The 21658-nt window shown below is 49.4% G+C and overlaps 1 long non-coding RNA gene across 1 annotated transcript; it reads left to right on the top strand.

The window, feature by feature from the left end:
- Positions 1–1487: 1487 nt before the first annotated feature.
- LOC141942291 (uncharacterized) lies at positions 1488–2858 on the top strand. Its single transcript, XR_012628593.1, has 2 exons — positions 1488–1859; positions 2654–2858. It is a non-coding gene; the product is annotated as an uncharacterized LOC141942291 (long non-coding RNA).
- The last annotated feature ends 18800 nt before the right edge of the window (positions 2859–21658 follow it).

Here is a 21658-nt window from a genome sequence, read left to right as displayed (position 1 = left end):
AAGCCACTTGCTGATTGGAAAATGATATAGTAAATTGTGTTTTACTCCCTTTCCTCCCCTCTCCCAAGAGGAGCCTGTCAGAGCTGGGAACTTGTACATTGATCCCAGCGGTAACTGGAATAACTTGCACCTGCCTTTGAGGCTTTCCTCTCCAGCCTCAGGCTCTGCCAGCACCCAGCTGGGGAGCAATGCCCGACCCACGGGTGAGGATGGGTGTGTGCGTGGGAATGGCAGCATGACAAAAGCCACCACAGGTAATTCCCCCATGGGGAAACACCCCAGCACTTTGCTGAAGGTTTGATTTTAAGGCTTAAATGCCTGCCTTTATTCCAGCACCCCATGGTCCATGTGGTGAGGAGGAGGAGGCACCAGCATGTGCTGAGGTCTCTTGCTCTGCACCAAGGGCTGGGCTGGGCCCCCCAGTTTCCCCCAGTGGCCCTGGGGACACCCCGGGCTGGGAAGGATACACACCTGGTGCCATCTAGTGGCACTAGGACACGGAAAGGGCTGTGGCTCTTTTATATTTATTATTTCTATTATTATTATTGTTATTATGGTATTACAGGGATATATGCCCATGTGGCATATCAATTGTGTGGGCTGAGAGTGACCGTTTACAGGGGTGTGATACTTCTAGGAAAACAAAAAGTTGGGAATTCTGGTGTAAAGTATGATGCACAGAGCATAGATATTTCTGCCAGCCAAATAACCGGCAGTTTTGTGGGAAGATTGTGAAAGAAAACGATAAGCAGAATTGTCAGGATATGTCCTGTGCTTTATAAAAACACCTGGAGCTTGTAAGTGCACAGAGGAGAGGTTGAGAGACAGTGCTGCAGAGCTAGGACCCAAGGAATGGATTTCTTCCCTCCTTGCATCAGGTTCCTGCTGCAGTGAAGGGCTTTAGGGTGAGGTTTTAGTGGGCTTAATCTGACCTAATGCCATATTGGCACCAGAGGACGGGTTCTTGCCCTCACCCTCAGGTGCCTCCCCACCACCTCCATCACTTTGGCTCTAGGGGTGGGCTCTACTTCTGTGACAGCAAATTAACAGCCAAAATAAATAGTTCTGCATGGGTTTGACTCTCCTCTTTCCTTCCCAGGGGTTCTGAGGCAGTTACCTCTCTCTGAGCTCCAGCTGCCTGCTCCACACCTGCTCACTCTTCTGTCTCCTATTGCTATCCCAAAGCTTGCAGTTTTCGGCCTGTTCCCAGCCGCCCTCCCCAAGTTGTCCCCTTGTCCATGCCAGACAGAGCCATTCCCTTGCTGGCAGGATGCTTGCTGCTGCCCGCAGCATCCCAGAGAGCGTGGGGCTGTGGTGCTGCCTGTGCCTGCCTGTTCTGCCTGCCCTGGCTCACGTGGCCTGTGTGGGGGCCATTGTGTATTGCCCAAATGGGCTGTTCTAAAAGGGGTGCCAGTCTGCCAGCAGTTAAAATAAATGGGTTGGTTAAAACAGCTGCTGGGAAAACCCCTGTGTTTCAGGGCTGGGACAAAGTATTTGCAAGGGCTTTTGTAAGAGCAGACTGTCTGAAGCAGTTTTTATATAACATATCCTTGCAGGGTTTTGGAAAAAAATGTAAAGCAAATCTTGGTTCACAGATGAGTGTCAGATTTTTATCCTTCACTGGACTATACCCTCCAAATGGCTCCACACTGATCTTTTGTGCCTAAGAAAACGGTCTTGTGCTATGCTGAATGATGTAATTTTATTCCCCTCCAGACTGCCCAGTGCTGAGAAAGATCTGAATCTCCATTCCCAGGCACTAACTGTGGCTCCTGCTGATGCTGCCATGTGGTCCATGGCCTATTTCACTCATGTCTGCTGAGGTCTCATCCAGAACGAACCAAACTGAAGAGGGAGAGGTGGGTCTGGCAAGGAAAGGATGAGCCCACACTGAGGTGTTGCAGTCCAGAAAGGAGCTGGGGTAGCCGCTCAACACAAGCTCTTCGTTAAAAGCTCTGCGGAAGGGGGAGAGCACTTCTGTGCACAGGCTGAGGGCTGTGCTCTGCCTGGTGTGAAGCACCCATGTAGAGATAAGCGTGGAGAAAGCTTTGTCACAACTCAAGACTGCATTTTGTAGTCCTGCCACATGTCAGTGGCCTCGCCCTTGCTGCATGGGTGACAACATACCAGGAGTGGCCTGGTGTGGATGGCAGCACCCATCTGTGTGTGCAGCTCGGGGCTGTGGCCACCCAGGGCACCTTTCCCCCCACCCCCCGTCAGACCCACGAGTCTCAGGGCAGCCAGAGGCTGGTTCGGGGCTTGTCTGTCAGTGGAGCTGGGAGGCTGGGGGCTGCCACCTGCCCCCAGTGCTGCTGGGGAGAGGCAGCGGTGGTGGTGCCTGGGCATGAGGCTAAAGCACACGCTGCAACGGGCAGGACACAGCCACAACTGCAGCACTTGTCTGCAGTTTGGTCCTGTGCAGGGTAGGGGATGAGAAAGTGCTAACCCCTTTCCTCTGCCCTGAGACATGCCTGTCTTGAGAGATGACTCAGGCAATTGCTGCTGGGGCAGGTGGACATCTGACCTCCCTGCGGGTTTGTACCCACAAAGTGTGCATTGGGGATGCAGAGCCAATAACCCACATGGTGATGGCCTCAGGGACATTACTGTAACCACATTTCTTGACCCTTTCATGATGAACCATCTGTGACAGGTTGTCCAGGTGCCTGGGATGTGGCCCCAGGCTGGCTACCAGGACACATGGGTGACGGGATCTGCCGGTTCTCCTTTGGAGCAGCACCACGAGGGGAACTGCAAAGAGACCTCCCCCTGCCAAGGTGCGACCCTGGGCTGGGGGTGCTGCAACCTCCCCTACCCTGTAATTCATTTCAGCTGTTAATAAAATCTGGTTTTACCCCTTAACCCTGCGCCAGCAGCTCCCTGGAAGAGGGGCTGCTCTCAGGGCAGACCCCAGACACAGCCCTGCTGTGGTTACCCCGTCCCCCCAAAAGCGAGGAGGTCTGACTGCCCCAGCCTGAAGCCAAGCTGCCGTCCCCCCGGGATGCTTTTTCGGCCGCTGTGAAGTTGGGACCCGCCACTAGATGGGGGTAAAACCTGCGGGAACCGGCGGAGCCTCTCGCTGCGGGGGGGCACGGCCCACGCGTGGGGCCGGCGGTGGGTGGCAGCGGGCTGTGCCCCGTGGAGGGCGGCGTGGGAGGGGTGCCCGTCCCCCCGGGGGGATGCGGGGGGCCGCTCTCCCTCCTGCCCTTGGCTGCTGGGGTAGGGGGGGCCGTGGCGTCCTGCCCCGCTGCCCTACCCCAGGCAGTGCCCTGCCTGCTGCCGACACCAGGCACGGACGGCGGTGGAAGACGTGGAGCGTTTCTCCTTCTAAACGTGTGCCCAGTGCCAGGCTGACTCTCGCCCCGTCGCTAACTGGTATGTGATATTCTTGACCTCAGTCCCACCATCTTTCAGCTGGAAAACACAGAACGGGGGAGCTTGGACTGACTTGCAGAGGCAAACCTGCCTCCTGTCTGGAGCACTGCAAGCCCGATACCTCCTTGTGTCCTGCCCAAACACCCAGCGCAGGCCCTGGGGTGGGCTGCGTGGTCCCCCAGCCCTCGGGGGGCTGCAGAGCCCCCTGCCAGCAGCTCGCCCTGATCTTTCCTGCCAGGGTAACGCAAAGTGGGGCTGAGCGCCGGGAGCAGCCCTGTGCAGTGGCAGAGGGGCCCCCGCAGATGTGTTTCCTTCTCCCATCACGCTTACGCTTCTGTCTCACATAAAATCCCCACCAGCTCGCTCCTCTTTCCACCCTGAGGCCTGAGCCATGGCAAAAGTGCTTGTGCCAGATCTGTCCCCATCCTGGCTCTGCCCTGTGGCCAAATCTCACCTGATCCCGGAGGCTCCCCTGCTGGAGCCTGTTCCTTGCCCTGGAGAAGCCCTGCAGCCAAGCCCCCCTGCTGCAGTGGGGTTTGCTCATCCCGGGGCTGTGGCTGTCCTTGCTGTCCCTTGGCCCTGGCTCAGCCCTGTGCCCAGTGCATGGCACTTGCTGCTGGTGGCTCAGTCCTGGGGCGGGGGGTCCTGTAGCAGGAGTCTGCATTGCAAGGGGAGAAACGCTGTGAGAAAGAGTGCATTAAGTCAAAGCCCAAACCTTTGGTGGTTTCTTTATAGAGGCTGTCCCTGGTGGGTGGGGATGTAACCGGGAGCTTCCTACTCTGTTTTATGTCCTGCATGGTCATTAATAACCAGCCCTGTCAGCAACTACTTCTTGGCTCCTTCTTAAACAAAACAAGCCCAGGCAGGCGGAGCTCAGGCTACGAGATCATAATTAAAAATAGTCACGACCGAGATGTTTTCCCCAAGACCACCTGATAGCCACACAGGCTGGGATTACTGTGTGGGCACAGTGGGAAATATCTCTGTGTATCAGACACTTGTTGCGGGGAGGGAGGAGAGGTGACAGTGACTGCAGGAGCCAAGTGCCCATGTCCTGTGGGGCAGACAGGGGCTTGAGGGGCAGAGCTCTGGCACCATTTCCCCTATTGCCTGCTCAAAATCCAAGGCCCTGGAGGAGCACAGAGCTGCCAGCAAACCTTGTGCACTCACAGCATCTGAGGAAGCCTTGAGCGAGTCGTTTTCTGAGAGTGATCGAGGAAGAGCTCCCATCACACAACCAGGGCTCGGTATCAAAGCCAGCATGGAGCTGAATTTCCCTGAAGACTGCCTTGCCTTGCCTTGCCTTGCCTTGCCTTGCCTTCCCTTCCCTTCCCCTTCCCGCATTTCTTTCCAGAAGCATTTTTCATCGGTTAGAGGGCCAACATTTTGTCTAGTCCTGCTATCTTTCCTAAATTAAATGATGTTGGTTCCTTCAATGCTTACTCAGACATCATGTTTCTGGACTGTCAGTCATTCTCTCTCTTGTCTTTTGGACTCTGGAGTGCCAAGAGCACTATACAGTAGCTGAGCTCTGATGATGACAGCTGGAGCAGGGGAGTTTGTTTCCATGTTGTCCAGGTGTCACTCCTTTTTGCAAGTCCCAGCTAAAGGTTTTCTTTTTCACAGCAATGTGTTGACACAACCCGTTCATGACCCAGGGTGTTTGGGTTTTTGCAGAGTCATTACTGAACAGGCAATTTCCTCCCTGTATTTGTGCAGTTGTTTTCTTCTGTGTCATTGCTGTATGCTGTTGTTGTTTTAGTTGAATTGCATCCTATTGACTTTTTTTTTTAGATAACTCCATGATCAGATCCTGTACCCTATCCCTGGCCACCACACTTGCAGTTCCTGAATCTTTGTGAGTATCCTCTGCGTTTCAGCATCCAAATCAATAATGAACCTGGCTCAGACCAGACTCAACACCCCATGCAGTTTTGCTCTTATCATGAATCTCTGTCCAGTTTTGTGTCTGCCTCCCAGAAGCTTTGCAAGAGCAGACCCCCAGCCAGAGGTCTGTATACTCAGAGAGATGTGTGGTGCTCCCCAGACCTGCACCAAGCCATGGCCAGCAGTGACACCCCTCCTGCTCCGCTGCCTTGTCCCTGCTGCCGCTGTCAGGGGCAGTGCTTGGCACTGGCAGGGACCACAGTTCCTACCTCACTTATTTGCGCAAATGGTACTTGAGATGGTGTCCAAAACCTTACTAAAGTCAAGAGTCCCAACATCTGCAGCTGCTCTGCACTCAGGGAGGAGAAACTCCTGCCATGGAGGGAAAGCAAATAGATTTATGCAGAACAAATTTGATTAAAACAATTTTGGTGTATTGTCTTGGTATCATTCTTATGCTTAAAACTCTTTAATTCTATCAGTATTTTTCCAGGAAATAACCCCAGGGGTTACTTGTAACCCTCTTTTAAGACCAGCACTGCTTGCCCTTGCCCAGGGAGCCATGTCCATCTTGGCCACCACGGTGGATGGCTGCAAGATGGCTTCGACCAATTTTCCAAACATTCTGGAAAACATGTTTCCAAACATTCTGGGACAAGTTGGGTGCATGAAATCTGTCTCTGGAAGTCTCTGGTTTATTTAGGCTGCAGCTGGACACACAGTTTGTTAGCATTATCCTATGTCATTTATTTTTTGGCAGCGTCATTGGTGTAAGCAGCCCCCACTGCATGTTCCCCTCCAGTGCTAGTGCAGCTGTTGGAGGCTGGGGAGGGGGCAGCAGTGATGGGGGGTGACAAAGGCTGCTTAAGCCAAGGCTGCTGCTGAAGCAGATGCACCTCCCAGCACTTACAGTTGTGTTCCCCTGGTGCTCCTCATTCCTCAGTACTGGCATCTGCAGTTCAGCTTTACAGTTCCTCCCCAGATGCTTGTACCACAGTTTAACATGAATCTCCTGGAATTTGAATAACTTGTTTTCTTTCTGTAATTCCTTCTTAAGCTTCAGGGCATTAAGGAATTTATGGTTCAGCTGAATTCCTGTCATGCTGCACATCCTCCTTCTGCACTGGGAGATTTCTTCATGCCTTTAATATTATTTCCTGAGGAGCTGCTTGCTCCTCTAAATTCCACTTTCCCCTAGTTTGACCTCTCCTGGGGTCTCTCCTGTTGCATCTGTGTCTGCTGCAACCTGCCCACACTGACTTAATTTTTCCAGCTCCTCCTCTCCTGAGAACTGGCATCTCTGTTGTCTTCCCATCCCCAGTGCCTGCCTTCCTCTGCCGGATCTCTTCTCTTGCCCCATGAAGAGGGGGATCAGGAAAGCAGTGCTAAGCCTTGCATACTTAGTGCAGGGGTGAGGAGCACTTCCCAAGGCACCCGTGGAGGCTCAGGCTCATGAGAGGCATCCCTGTGGTTGAACAGGGCAGCCCACAGGTCAAGCCTCTGTGGAAGATGAGGAGGGCAGCAAAGCAGGGGGCCCTGGAAAGAAAAAGGGGTCACTTCAAAATAGCAGACTGGGGGTATAAGAGGTTTGAGAAGGAGGATAGCTCAGAGGCTGAGGGCAGCCAGGCTGCCTCACATACATGGGTACTTCCAATTCCGACAGCCTCTGGGGCAGCACAGGGCTGTTTTGGGAATGGGAACAACTCTGAGTGGGTGAACTCCAGATAAATCACTTCTGCAGCTGAGCTTTGGGCTGAAAAGGCTGTGGGAAGCCCAGGAAGGCCTTGGTACATGGCTCTGGGAAGACCTGTCAGACAGCAACACTGTGCCTCAGTTTCCATTTTAAAGCTGCAGCACTGCTGCTACATGCCCTGCCGTGTTTTGTCATGCACGTCCCAGCTGTAGAAAGGTGCAGGGACTGTGTCTGTCCTGTCCTGTCTTGCTGCAAGGCTGTGCAGGTAAACCCAATCTGGTGTCTAGCTTGTGTGTGTCCTGGTCTTCAGCAGAGGCTGAGCTGCCAAACCCTCCAGGGTTAAGCTGAGGTGTGTGTTTAGGGTTTTCCCTCTCCTGTCCCAGCAGAGCACTGGGGTTATGTTTAAGGGCTGTCATGGCTAGAAGGATGCGGGAAAAGCAGCGATTCTGGGAAATCATGTTTCTCCCCAGGCCTCTGGAAACAGTCAAGGCTGCCAGGCATGACGCAAGCTCATATTTCTGCATGCTTTAAGGACTGTGTCAAAGCAAGGCTGTAGCTACCAACAAAGGCAGAGCATGGCTTGAGTCATTTGATTGGGAGAGCTGTGCTCTTCCCAGAGGAGCGGCTCCTCTATCCGTGGAGAAATGACAGAGCACTGCCCTGAAGGAACAGCACTCTGGTTTCACTTAGACACCATCTGATTTCCATTTTCATAAATGCAGAGATGTTTATGTTAGCCTCAGATGTTTTGCACAAAGCTGGACTGCTATCGTTTCAGCATTGATGAAATTCCCCTTTTGCCTCAGATAGGATGCAGCTGGGTACCTCCCTCTTGGCCAAAAATGAGGGTTGGGGACAAGTTTCTCTGCTGGCCAGGTTCCCCCAGGCCTGCCAGACTGCCAGCCTAGGCAGGGCAGCACTGCTGCACCACTGAGGTGCTGACACCAGACACCAACAGCAAAGGCCATCCCTGAGCCTGGGCTGACACCTCCAGCGGCTCCCCCAGGGCCATGTTGGGAGTCGATGCCAGGGGACTTGGAGACAGGAGCAGCAGCCTGTTCTCTGATGGCGCCCTTTGGAAAACCACAGCTGTTGGCCAGAAGGATCTCCACTGAAGTCCTCCACATCTGAAAACACATGTAGGAGAGAGTTGCCCCAGTAGTGGTCATGTCAGTGAGAAGGTCCAGCTGAGGGGTCTAGACCATGTGGCCAATGAATAGAGGTTGCAGAAGCTGGACTTGCTTAACCTGGCAAAGAGGAAGATAAAGGACAATTTGATAGCAACGTACAAGAAGGGTGGTTACAACGGTGACAGAGGCAAACTCTTCTCAGTAGCAGCAGGTGATACACCAAGGGGAAACAGGCACAGATTGTGGTTTGGAAAGTTCAGGTTCTACATGGGAGGTGATGCAGCCCAGAGAGGTGGTGATGCTACACTTAGAGGTTTTCAAGACTTTCCTAGGCAAAACCATGGGCTGACCTGAGCTAGTACTGGTGATGGTCCTGCTTTGAATGAGAAGGTGGAGTGGAGAGACCCCTTCCAGCAGTGCCATCATCCTGTGAGCCCTGTGGCCAGGCCAAGTTTACTTACAGCTTGTCTGAGTGCTTATGTGTAATGGATCATCACTTCTTACCCGCCTGAAAAGAAATAGGAGGTGAAGGCTCTGTGGACTTTGTCTGAAGAGTTGTTTTCCCAAGCATGGTGTAAGAGGGAGGTTCATGGAGCGGCGAGCCGGGGTGAAGAACACTCTTATCCTTCTGTAATTTTTAAACATTGACCTATTGTACTAAGAGAAAGAGCAAATAAAGAGAGGGAAAACATAATTAAGAGTAGACTAGAGGGGTTTGCATCTCCTCAAATTCAGGAGCCTGTTTTCTTCACCACACATCACACTGGGATGGGACCAGATAGGACAGACAAAGTCCCTGCCAGGGACCAGAAAGGAAGGACAGGAATTTCCTTGGGCCACTGGATGGTCCTTCCCATTCTGAATCTTGTTGGCATCGAGGACCTACATTTTTGTATTGCTTCCTGGGAAGTGAGGTCTCACAAGAGCCTGTGGCAAGGGTGGAATTTCCCACAAGGCTCTGCTTTCTCAAGGCATCGAACCAAGAAGTGATACTTGCTTGGGATGTTTGTTCTTGTTGACATGACTGGAGCATAAACACATGTCCTAGCTGTACACAGGGATGTGAGGCAGGGCTCCAGGCTCCCATGAAACCAGAACTCTACTGTGAAAAGATTTGGGAATTTTTGGTGAGCTAAAGTTGGCTTGAATTTGTAAGTGCAGTTCCTCTCCTGTAAAGACATTTTCTATATTTAACATAGTATCAGCCTTATTTTGTTTTTCTGCTGGGTGACAAGAAGGAAGTGTACAGAAGATATTTTTGGGGAAAAACTATGAGAAGACTGATTTAGCAATCTGACTTCCCAGACTGCTTTTGAGCTTGAAAACGAGTGTGACTGAGGTTTGGCAGAGTCTGAGGGTGACCTTTCATAGAGGCACTCACTACTTCTCCTGATCCTCTGGGCACTACATCAGAATAATTAAAATAAACACAAAATTCAGATAGTATGGAGCCAAATGACACAATCCACAAGCCTCAAACATCTGGGGAGTCTGGGAGCGAGTGCAGGATAGCTGCATGGGTCAAGCCAAACATCTCTCCAGAGCAGTGTCTGCTTCCTGACAGTGGCCAGAATAGATGCCCAGGGAAAGCAAAAGGCATGAGAGAAGCACGATCCACCCCCATATACTCTCCCAGACACCAGCAATTTGTGGCTAATGCATTTTCCAAGCCAGAATGGTGTCTCTATTTAAAAGCCTTCAACATTATTTTGTTTCTCTTGCCCTCTCTCTGTCCCTGTATGTCTACTTTCTGCATTCAGCTTAGCTTTTAGCAGCCACAGCATCCTGCAGCAGGAGCTGCTGTTGCAGCCTAATTACACAGTATATGAAAAAAGCTTCAGTTTTCTAGTTCTGGGTCTTGCACCTACTGCCTGCATCTGATACCCCTTGTATAGGAAGAGATGGTTTTCCTTTTTCTGCCTTCTCTAGTCCTCCATTATTTTTCAGACCTCCACTGGTCAGGACAGGATCCAGGCTGGAAATGGAGGATCCTGTCCTACTCACACAGAAGTTCTGCCATGACTCTGCTAGTCCCACACTCTGCTCTGGGCCTTCTTCACTTCTGCTGTCACATCTTTGAGATGGAGGGACCCAAACTGTGCATAGTCCTTGAACTGGGGCTGACAAGTTTGTGTTATGGCACAATTTCTTGTTCCCGATCTGTTCAATTTTCCTCTCTTAGTAACTCTTAGCATTCAGTTTGAGATTTCTGCTGACTTCCTTGCATTAAGTAACATTTCCACAGTGCTCTCTGCCCAGGGTCTCATTTGGCTCCCTGTTTTCTATGTACAATAAGGATTTTGCATCCCTTTGCATAGATCTCTGCCACTTGAACACCTGCTTGCTCAGCCTCATAAGGTCACTTTTACTGCCGTAAGTAATTTGGTATCATTCGCAAATTATAGGGTCACCTGTCCACCCCTGCTCAGTTTCCTGCAGAGACCCCAGCACAACCCTGCACAGAAGGACACCCCTCCAACCCTCCAATATGAAAATTTCTCCTTATTTCCCATCTCTGCTCTGTTACTCATCTCTGTGAGGACCTTCTCACTCATCCTATTGTTTCCCATTTTCTCTCAGAGCCCTTGTCAACAGCTTGTCAAATGCCTTTTGGAAACCTCAGTAGATTACAGCAACCACATCTCCTTTGAGTTCCCTTGCTCACCCCCTCCAAGAACACCAGTGGGTTTGTGAGGTGCGATTTCTCCTTGTCGAGCAGGGCTGGCTCTTCCCTGATGCATCACCGTGAGAAAGGTGACAAAAGCTCCTGCCAGGTGCCAGTGCCACCCGACGGGATGGAGCCAGGCTCTGTGGGTGTCTTCCAGGCTATTTGGAAACATCCAAGGGCTGTCCTTGCTGCAGGATCCATGCCCACCGCCACGCAGACCCGGCGCAGGAGGGAGCCTGCCGGTCCCTGCCCTGGTGAGGAGCCCTTCCTGGGCATGGGGCCGCTGTGCAGAGCGGGTACAGCTGATTCGTGCTTCTCCAAGGCCTACCCAACAGCTTTGTGTTGGTTGATGCAGAGCACCCTTCCCACATAAATCTGCTGCAAACAGAGACGGATCTGCCAGGTTTCCTAAGGCTTTTACATGTGCCCGTCTGAGTGTGTCACACCCCTCCTTTCTCCATCCTCAGGTTACATTTGAGCTTTGTATCTCAGGGTGCAAGGGTCCCTCCTTGTTGTTGCCAAGGTTTTGAGTTTTGTTTCCTAAGAACCACAGAGAGGCAGATGGGGACATGCTGGTGAGGCTGCTGCCTTACAACAGAGATGTCTCAGCTGCAGTCTGGAGGACAGCCCGTGGGGAGAGTCCACTGCATCCATGACAATGGCCTTCTTCCTTCCTTCTGATAACCCTGGAGGTTATTCACTCAGTTTCAAACAAACAGAATTTGAAGCTAAAGCTGGAAACACAGAGGGGGGGCCACAGCTTGCAGACCCTGTTGGGAGAAGCTCTTTTTTAAAATGGAAGATCAATATCTGAGGGAGATGTCGTGGCAGGCAGGAAAGTTATCTGTGGAAGAGACACACAGATGGCAACTAAAGAAAACACTCAAGTGCTTTTCTGCGGTTACTTAATGGTAAAAGCAGTAGTTTTAGTTGCAATGGGGAAATGACCCAACTGTGAGTGGGAGTGCACATGTTTGGGGATGCCATTCATGTGACAGTCATCCTCTCCCAGTGTGTCCCACACAGGTCTGGCCTCTGACTGCTGCTAGCTTACAGCAGTGCAAAGCCCATGGGTTCAATGGAGGCCCTCCAGAGCAAGATGCAGTCAACTTTGGATCCGGGAAAGTGATTTAAATTGTCAGATTTCCAGGAGCCCCAAGAAGCAAAATTGCCCTAAGGTGGTAGAGTTTCTTCAGATGAGTCCTGGGATCCTGGGCAGGTGTGGAGGTGGGCAGCTGCCCTTGTGCATGGTGTGCTGTTTGGGTTATTTCCCCCACATGTTGCCCAGCCTGGCTTGGCTGTTACATTCTCCTTGGCCAAGGACACAGTGACTTTTCTCTGTCCCTTCCTTTCCAGAGTAGTCAAAAACTTGCATGTTCCAGTCTGCAAATGATAATTTACAAATGAAGTAAAACCTATAAGGCTGTGACACCCAGCCCTCAGCCAAACTGACTCCTTGCTGGAATACACCAAAGTGCTCCAGGAAGAAAATTCTGCCCAAAATGTACTAGCTGGCTGGAGCTAACCCTTTGAGGAAAAAGACAGTGTTTCAAGACTTAATGGCCTTCCACACCCTGGTCCTTTCCTGACACAGACAGCTCGAGCATGTTTCCTGGCCCACATGGCCAATTAACCTGTGCTGATTGTATTGCAGATTCAGCTTGTGTCCAGCAGCGTGCAGGGTGTCACAGCCATCCTGACTCAACATGAACAGACACTCTCAAGGAAAATAGAAAACTTGCTGTTAAACCCTGTGCGTGTAAAAGTTCACTGGCTCTACATGAGATCAGAGGCTTTCAGATGATAAAGAAGAAGTGAAAACGTGAAATGAGTCAAGGCAACAAACAGAGAAACTCCGTTATCCACTGAGCAGTGAGTGACAGTGACACAGGGATAGTACAGGGAAAGTAAGCTGTTGTGGCAGAGCTATGGGCTCATTGTGATAATGAGAGATTGCAAGACCTGATGCTCTCTGATTCCCATGTCCATCATTTCTGTTATTCCCTGGATATGACTGTTTTTAAGGGTGAAGACTGGCTCTTTGGGAGGTCTCAGGCTTGCAGCAGGGGAGTGTAGAGCAGTGAGTGTAGAAGGAAAATATTATATCTAGGTCCTTCTGCAAGGATGGTGGAGTGTAATTAACCATGCTTGAGCAGGAACTGCTCTTTCAGGTTGACTCTCCATTTTGCACAGAGACCCCCACCATGAATCTGGTCACAAATGGCAAGAGAGTTACTGGGAGGACAGGAGATGATCAGGGATGGTGGCAATATATGGTAACAGCATCATCTGATGGAAACCCTGGAATGACTATGGTCCAGTACAACTGCAACCATCCATGTAGTGCGTGATTAAACTGGTTTATATTATTCATGGGGTGTCCCTTCCTCCTTCACATTGCTATCCTTGCTACATAAATTTTGCAACAGTTAAAGAAAAAAGCAAACCACCACTGCAAACAAAGCCCAGCTATTAGTGGTGTCTGGGGAAGGAATGTGAGATCTGAGCATGCTCACAGCGATGGTCTCTGCCACATCCAGCTCCAAGCAGCATGCAGTGAAGGGACTTCCCAAGCCATAGCTTGCAACTTCTTGCTGGCGCTTTTTGCATCACAGTGCCATTGGAATTGCTTAATAGATGTCAGAAGGGAGAATGGTGGGGCACTCTTCTCCATTTCCAAACTTGCTGCCTTAGCCTGATCGAAAATCTAAGTTGGTCTGGTGGCCACAGGTTACACAGGGACCTTTGGGCCTGGGTTCAAGTCTGTGTCCTGCTGCAAGCTCATGATACGTGTTCAAGGGCAGGTCACATCTGTGTTTCATCTCCTGGTCTGTCAAATGCAACACAGTTTTTTTCTGGCCCACAGGGAGAATAAATACTCAGCACTGGGCTGTGATCCTGGGCAAAAGGTGCCATCTAAATAGCTGGCTGTTCCAAGGAGGAGCAAGGCCAAATACATCTTTCTCTAGTGAAACAGCAGCGTGGTTCGAGTCAGTCAGAGCATAATGTGATTTCTGCAGGGTCATTGCTACGCATCTGCCCTGGAAAACATGCAGTCCACTTCTTTAAGAGTGTTTTGGCTTGGCTTGGTTCCATTTACATCACAAACTGAAGCATGTTTCAACAGGAGAAGGCAAGTGCGTTGTACTGGAGATATAAAACAGCATGGTATAATAAAGCCTTTTAAGCCCAGTCCTGTCCAGCTTATCTACATGCTTAAATCTATGCAGAAATACATAACTCAAAATCACTTTTGTGTTAAAGATTAAGTATAAGTGTAACAATATGGACTCCTTTATATATACTTATAGGTTTTTGACTGAGCTACACAGGCTGTTTGGGTTTGATTTCTCCCAGGCACTGTTAACTTAATGAGACTTGAGATTGCTCAAAGTTCTCTTGCCAATTCTTTCCTGTAATGAAGGATAAATTAAAGCAAACAAACACAAAGTGAAGCAAACACAATTCAACTGCATGGAGGAAAGCCAATAAAAATAATGCCTGATGTTCTAATTTTTTGCTTGATGTGGGCTGACCTGGTGGATGCATGTTGTGGCTATGTCAGCTGGACTAGGGCACAGTGAAATCTGTGCATGCTGCTCTGCTGTGCTGTTGGAGATGCGTGACAGTTCCACTTATATTTGAAAACTGGGTTTGGCTAGGCACCAAGCCAGCCTCACACATGATAGCCTCTTTCCCAAAGAGCTACAGGCTAAAGTGCGTGTTAGACAGGAGAGAAAAGAGAGAGAGCAGAGGGCAGAGGAAACATGAGACCGAGGACTCCTAGGGCATGTGCATTCCTGGGCTGATGAAATTGCCATCTGTCTTGCTTCTGTGCAGGGTAAACACTGCACCCACGGTCCCGTGGTGGAGGCTGAAGGGAGGCTGAAGACAGCACTTTCCCGGCTGCTGGTATGATGGATGCTCAGCTGCTGTGGGTTCACTGAAGGCTTCTGTGCTCTGTTTGCCCACAACAATCTTTCTAGGTAGCTCTTTGGAGAAGCAATTTTTAGCCGAAAGTACAACTGCTACCCAGGGTAAGACTGCAAAGGTTTCCTCCTCTTCACAGCTGAGCAGCCACATTGGGGACTTCAAGTTCACACACTACTAATGAATTGCCTGTCTCCTCCATGTAGTGAGAGAGACCAATCTGCTTTCCAGAGTTATCAGGTCCCCTCTGAGATAAACACTGTGTGTCCCTGACACCTAGCTTCAGGAGGCAGCTTGGTGTGCGCTTCTTCTTGCAGCAATGCCACAGTCTTCACCTCAGACCTTGGCAGGATGCGCTCTGAGCTCCCCATGGCCAGCTCCCCATGCTGCACAAACACAGCTCATCCCTAGGTTTGCTTTCCTCTAGGTGCCCTCAGGGCCCCAGCAGACACAGCTCAGCATATTTCTGGCTTGGTGTAAGACAGGGGCACTTCTGTCCCATGGCTCCAGCGTTGTGCAATGCATGTGCATGCTCTTTTGTTCTGCAGTCATCTCCCCCTCCTTCCTGCTCCCCCCTCAACTGATCTGTGTAATGTACAGCATTTAGACATTTTGGTCTGACTATAAGAAATGATAAGAGATGCTTGATGACCTTCATTAATGACATTACTTGAATTCAGCTGGATGAAGGACAGACAGCGACGGGAGAGCAGACACATGCTGAGAACACACTCCTTGGCCATAAAGAAAATGCCTTGATCTGGGGAGATGGCAGCTAAAATCTGGACTAGGAAAGAGCTCTGGCCAAGCAGCTCAAGAAGGGCCTCTGTTTTCTAGATGCTGTGGCTGAAGGCAGGGTTGAGTTTAGGACAAGGTGCTGTTTGTGGGACTGGTCACTTACAGACTGGTGAAGGTATATCTGCAGGGCTGTGGTTCCTGCAGCTGAGGGGCAGGAGAGGGCAGGGTAGGGTACTCCCTCCTGCAGGTTCCTCCTGCTGTTTAGCTAAATTTTGGCTCGGCACACACTGCTGCCTGAAACTTCACCCTTGAAAGCATTTTGGCCTCAGACTGGCTTCTGTGTGCAGCACAGCTGTGGCTGACAGCACCAAAGCTTTGCAGATTGACAAAGAAATCCTGGCTGGAAACGGAAACCTCTCCCTCAGGTTGTGGAAATAACATACCATTTCTTGGCATGCTTGGTACTATATAGAGGGTGGGAAATAATCTGTTCTTTTGTTTTTTTCCAAGAGAAGCGAAACTGCATTAAGAACTGTTGACCACACAGAAACACAGGAGAGTCTGAACCTCGACAGTGTATCATCTATCACTGACGGTGTTCATGTTACCTTTGGCGATGGTTGCCCTGCCTACAGATCAATGGAAAATAAGTATTTGCTTCTACCTCATTGCATCACTGCCAAATATAGAGCCACCCATCCTAAGCTGGTCATCATCTGACCTTGAAGACTGTGGAGGAGGAATGCCATGGTTTGTCAGGATAACCCATTGCTACCCAGTCACCTCACACTGCAGTCACCCAAGCCAGGTTAAAGTAAGAGCACAAGCACAGCCAGGTGTTCATAAGTTGTTCTTATACCTGAGAACACCATTGCACTTTTCATGAGAGATGCAAATGAAGACACGAAAGATGTGCAAGTGTTGCCGCTTGCACTAATGCTGCACCAGCAAGGTTCCGTGCCTCTTCCTGTTCCTGTGCTCTGGCTTGTGCCTGCTGGGAGCCTCTGACAGAGGCAGTATTTAAAGAGCTTTGCTCAGAGATCAGCTCTGGGTCCCCCTTCCTGGTGCTGGTGCTAGATCACCCTCCCCTTCAACAGCACAACCTCTGACATTGTCCCAGGACATCCAGACAGGTATCACCTTCCTCCTGGGAACTCTTCCTGTTCCCTCCTTATCCAGGAGATAAACAACCACTTGATTACAGCAATGGTTGTTTCCCACCCTTACATACATAAGCAGGGGTTTCTCTCCTCCAGCAGCTATCCAACAAACGGCTCTTTGCTGCCGGGAGAGGTGACACTGCCCCCAGCCCCTGGGTGACTTCTCAGCCTGTCCTAGAGAGGAACACCTCCTTCACCAGACACGCAGGTGAAACACCTAAACAGAACAGCCATGTAGCTCATCACTGGCTCCCAAGACCAGTCACATCAGCCTCTGGGGGCTGATGCCCACCCTTGTCCTTTTGGGCATACCCTGCATATACTTGTCTTTGTCTACAAAAAGCTTCAGAATTCAGAGAATTCAGAATTTCAGGATTCCAAATTTGTCAGAGAAGTCCTCTGCACATTATTTGTATTTCTTTCATAATATGTCAAAGCTCCTACAACACTGTGAACTTGCATGGCCTGAATTTTCTAATGTTTTCCTTGAAGAGAAAGTTACCAAAAGGAATAATGACCAAAACCCACTCTGGGACTTGTCTAAGCACACTCTGTGGCAGAGTGTGGGAGGAGGAAGGGGGTTTCACACGTCGGCACAACCAGCTCTGAGGTCCCAGATGTCACAGTTTGCGTTTGCCAAACAAAATACCCTGATTCGGCCACTTTCCATGGAGAAAAATGTTGAATTTCCAGAAAACAGTGTTCTTTGAAGGGCTGAAACTGGGCAAAAGGCTGGATACAGAGTGTCTGTAAGAAAAACATTTGTTATGGTAGTAGCATCTGTGTGGGGGCACTGTGTACATGTGTGATGCAGGAGTCTTAGACTGAGAAACTATCTGGGTATCTATTACAACTCCAGGTATAAAGTCTCAAAAACCTATAGATTTTATTGTCTCCATTTCTATCTTGAAAGCCTTCCTATGAAGAATTTTTTCTGTGTATAGAGAGGTAAACAGATTGCAGAAATCAGCTGTGTGTTGATTCTCTTAATGATAATTTGCACATTAACATGGAAACATTGCTCATGCACTACTGAAAGCAGAAATTTGTTTTTCAAGTCAAGCTATATTGAAATGTATGAAAATGGGCAATTAGTATAATTTTGAATAATAAACTGAAGCTTGTGGTATAGAATTGTTCATATGAGATAGTAGAAACTTACACTGGAAAGAAGAACATCATACCTGGATAGAAATAATGTTATTTTTTACAAAAATAGGTCTTAGTACAGAAATAGTGTTACACGGAAAGATGGTCTTTTGCCCCTTGCCCACAGGGGACATAGAGGGTGAGGTTTTGAGGTAGGTGAAAGGAAGGTGGAACTTTTTCTTTTCTTAACTGTGGTTTCTACCCAAGAAAAATTGGCTTGAGAGATTGTTCTGGATGACAGAAGAATCTGGTCTTCCTTCAAAAACTGCTATTGATTTCATGCTGTATGTGCTGATCTGACAAAATGTTCCCCAAGTAAATGCAATCTGAGCTCCTTGAGAGAGACTTCATAGAGAAATCAAATCAAACAAAAATGGGAGCTTGGGCAGTTCATGCATTCCACAGTAATACTTTAGTCTTTGTGATATTTTAATGGATCAGAAGGGGATGCTGAGCTGGGCAGTTAAACAAAGATCAACAAAAGACTTTTGAGCACAGCCAGAGGCATGGCAGGTACTTGAAGGCTGCTCTCCCACCTTAGTCCCACCTTCTACAGCCTTGTTTCTCGAGGGAACCTCATATGTTTTTCTTAGTGATATACAGCAAATGTTATCTGGATTACTGCTTGTGCACTGTTTTGCCTGCTTCAGGATTAACAGTGTTACCTGTGAGGTCTTCACAGGCTACCAAGGTTCCTCCAGGAGCAGGTCTAGCCCACCCAGCGTGTGAAAGAGTTATCCCAGTTCAGTTTGCCTCCCTTTTTCAGGAACTCTTGTGGGTCTCTTTGCCCCATGAGATCACAGGACCAGTCCATGGGTCCTACCTGCCTCTCTTGAGTTACCCCAAGCCCTGTGATCCCTCGGAGGTGGAATTGCATGCCCCTTCCCAAGTATCCTGGGGGAGGGACACAAGACTGCTCAGAGCTGCTTTCTGCAAACCACCCGTGCACAGGCAGGACAGCAATGACATCTCTGAATGAAGTGTGGCCTCTGCAGATGACATTTCCCTTCACACCTGCTTGCTGACCAAGGGACCGCAAGGCTGGTGTGGTCCAGGAATGTCTGCACAAGCTTGTCACAAGCGGGTGGCTGCCAGGATCCTGCTGGGTTAAATGCTTCTCTTGGGGCATTGGAAATACCTCTGTCTCTCCTCACGTTAAACAGAGGGAGTGGGTAGCTTCAACCAACTTTTTTGGGTCTGCACAGCCCCATGCAGATTGTGAAGGGGCTGTGTCACAATGCGTAAAGTTGGGGTTGGGATCTTGCCAAAGACAAAGCGTTTGCTATGCAGGACTGTGAAGATGACAGTCTCTGCCCCACAGCTCAGATGTCTGTCACCACTTCTTGTAGCCTTGGTGTAGGGTAGAGGGGACTGCAATGAAACCAAAGAGCAGAAGCAACCCTCTGTTAACTAGGACATAGCACTGTTAACTTTACCCTGCTATTTTCTCTAATCTGTACAGTTGGTTTAGCTCTCAGACTGCACTGCTCTTGCCAGTGGGACTTGGAGGTTGGCCTCCAGCCTTTGGGATAGGGTTCCAGCCTTTGGGATAGGGCTCAAAAGCTCTGGAAGACTCCAGGACCAATATTGTTCTACCCGAGAGTTTGTTATAATCTCCTCCCTTTCAGAGCTAATCTCTCCCCATCACAGCTGTTCCAACATTAATGAGTACTTTTGAGAGCTCAGCTTTTCTGCTAAATGATACGTTTTCCTCTTTTATTAGTCCATTAGGAGAGTTATTACAGCTCAAGTGCTCTGTCCTATTTGGATGAAAACTACTTAGATAAATAGCAATGAATTCCTCATCCTCAAATGATGGTCTTTCTGGGTGCCAGTACATGATGTGCCCTGGTGTGTCCCATCTGCTCGATGAAGGGTGGGAGGATTAGGAGAACATGGTCCAAGGGCACTACTGGGTAGTGTTGGGAGGGGAGTTGGGGCAAACATTTAAGACTCATGGAGAGGTGAAAAAAGCAACTGAAAACCTCTGAGGGGACAAGACCCAGAGAAGAGATGAAAAATGGGTTTGTAGGGAAGCCTCCAATCTGGTCAGTTTGAAAGGATTTTTTTTTAACCTGATTTCTAGAGGAGAAAGCCTTGGGTAGCAAGGAAAAATGGTGCCCAGCAGGTGCTGGACTTCACAGTAGCCTTAAAAACTTGCTTAAAAATATTGCTTTATAAAACATAATTAACCTTCTTCCAGTAATGTGCATCTGAACAGCCTGATGTGTGCGTCTGCTCCATTGCATTTCCTCTGGTTTCCCCCAGGAGGTGAGATTCGCCTCCCTCCCCAGGTGGAGTTGCACCTTTGCTAAGGGGGAAATCTGTGATTGCTGCACTGATGAGTAATTCTTGAAATCCCCTAGCATTAGCTGCTGTCTCTGTTATTGTGGATACAGAAGAGCTATTTTATATTTCAAGGTTATCAGTGTGGGTGGTGTGGACACATCCTCTTTTAAGCCACACAGGAAGGAAGCAATTACTCTCATGGGTTTCAATCTACAGTGTGACAAAGCACTATTTTTCTAGTGTCACACCCAAGCTTACCAGCCTCTAGCCTGTTCCTGAAATATCCTTCCTTCTCAATGCTCAGTGATGCTGACTCCTGCCCATTTGGTCCCCAGCACTGGCTTTTGACCCAAGCTGTGCAAAACGGAGGTAGGTGATGGGGCAGCACGTGAAATTGTGCTGGGACATGCAGGACCTGCAGCCTGTGAGCCCTAATTCCCCTGGGGAAGGAGCTCTGCTGTCCTATCCACTGCAGGTGCACCTTTCCTTTGGGATACTCCACACATTGCCAGGCTTCATGGGCTCTTCCCCTTGGACTGGAGTTTCCAGGTTTTCTCCTATTAAATTTCATACCAGTTAAACTAAATACAAGATTTGCAAATGGAGGTCAGCAAATTGCTGCCACACCCTTTGTGAATATGTAATTGCACGTACTCTTCCTGCTTTACATCAATTAGTAGGTGTCACCTGTGCATGTCACTGTGCACATCAGTGAAGCCAGGACTGTCCATCCAGAGGTGGAGGCTGAATTTGGAAAAGCCCAGTTATCAAAGCTCTCTGGTTTAGTGTGTCTGTCTTAAAATCAGCACATCAGTAAATCCTGTGGCCTTTAGTCCAGTGCTGTTGTATCTCAGGGGATCCTGGTGGGAAGGTCCAGCCTCAGAGGGGAGGAACTGCAGGCATTCTGGTTTCTTAACACTTCGTTTCCAGGTCTGCAGACCCCAGAGTTTCTCAGCAGGCTCTAACAGAAAGTTTCTGCTTTTTAAAATCATGCTCACACCTGGGAGGAGTCCAGGAGCTCTATGGCTGGTTTTGGCTTCCCCTGCAGCAAGGGCAGAGGTTCCCCAGGTGTCACTGGGGACATGGTGTGCAGCAGATGGCTCCTGCAGGAGCAGAGGAGGCGAGTGATGCCTCGGTCCACCCTCTGGTATGCTGTGGTTTGTGTCTCTGCATCTTTTGCACTGCAAATTGCAATTCTTCTGTCAAATGATGGAAGTGCCTGGTGGGATGGATGGGTAGGCGGCCAGGAGTGTGCATGTGTGAGCTCAGTGTGTGTTCAACATGGTGGCTGTTCAGGCTGACATCCTGGTGGCACTGATGACAACTGACTGGGAGACCTGGCAGTGCCACAGCAACTGTGCCCAGGAACCAGCTTTCTTAACTGTTTTATAAAGCTGATTTTATTTTTTTCATCTGGGCTATCTGCTCTGCCTCCAAGGAGGGACAGACATGAACATCAGCAGAAGTTGCGTGCTAAAGAAAATCCAGCCACACTAACCTCAGAAAATTTTATTTAGTTACTTTATAGGAGTGCTATTTATCAGTATTAATCTAACACTGTTATCAGAAGACATTCGCACAACCTCCTGAAATTACCTGGCTATGTGTAATATGCCACATATAAATAAATGCCATTGTA

This window comes from Strix uralensis, chromosome 4 (genome assembly GCF_047716275.1).
Source record: "Strix uralensis isolate ZFMK-TIS-50842 chromosome 4, bStrUra1, whole genome shotgun sequence".
Classification (NCBI taxonomy): Eukaryota; Metazoa; Chordata; class Aves; order Strigiformes; family Strigidae; genus Strix; species Strix uralensis.
The sequence above is the reverse complement of the archived record's forward strand: the minus strand, read 5'-3'. Positions and strand labels throughout refer to the sequence as shown.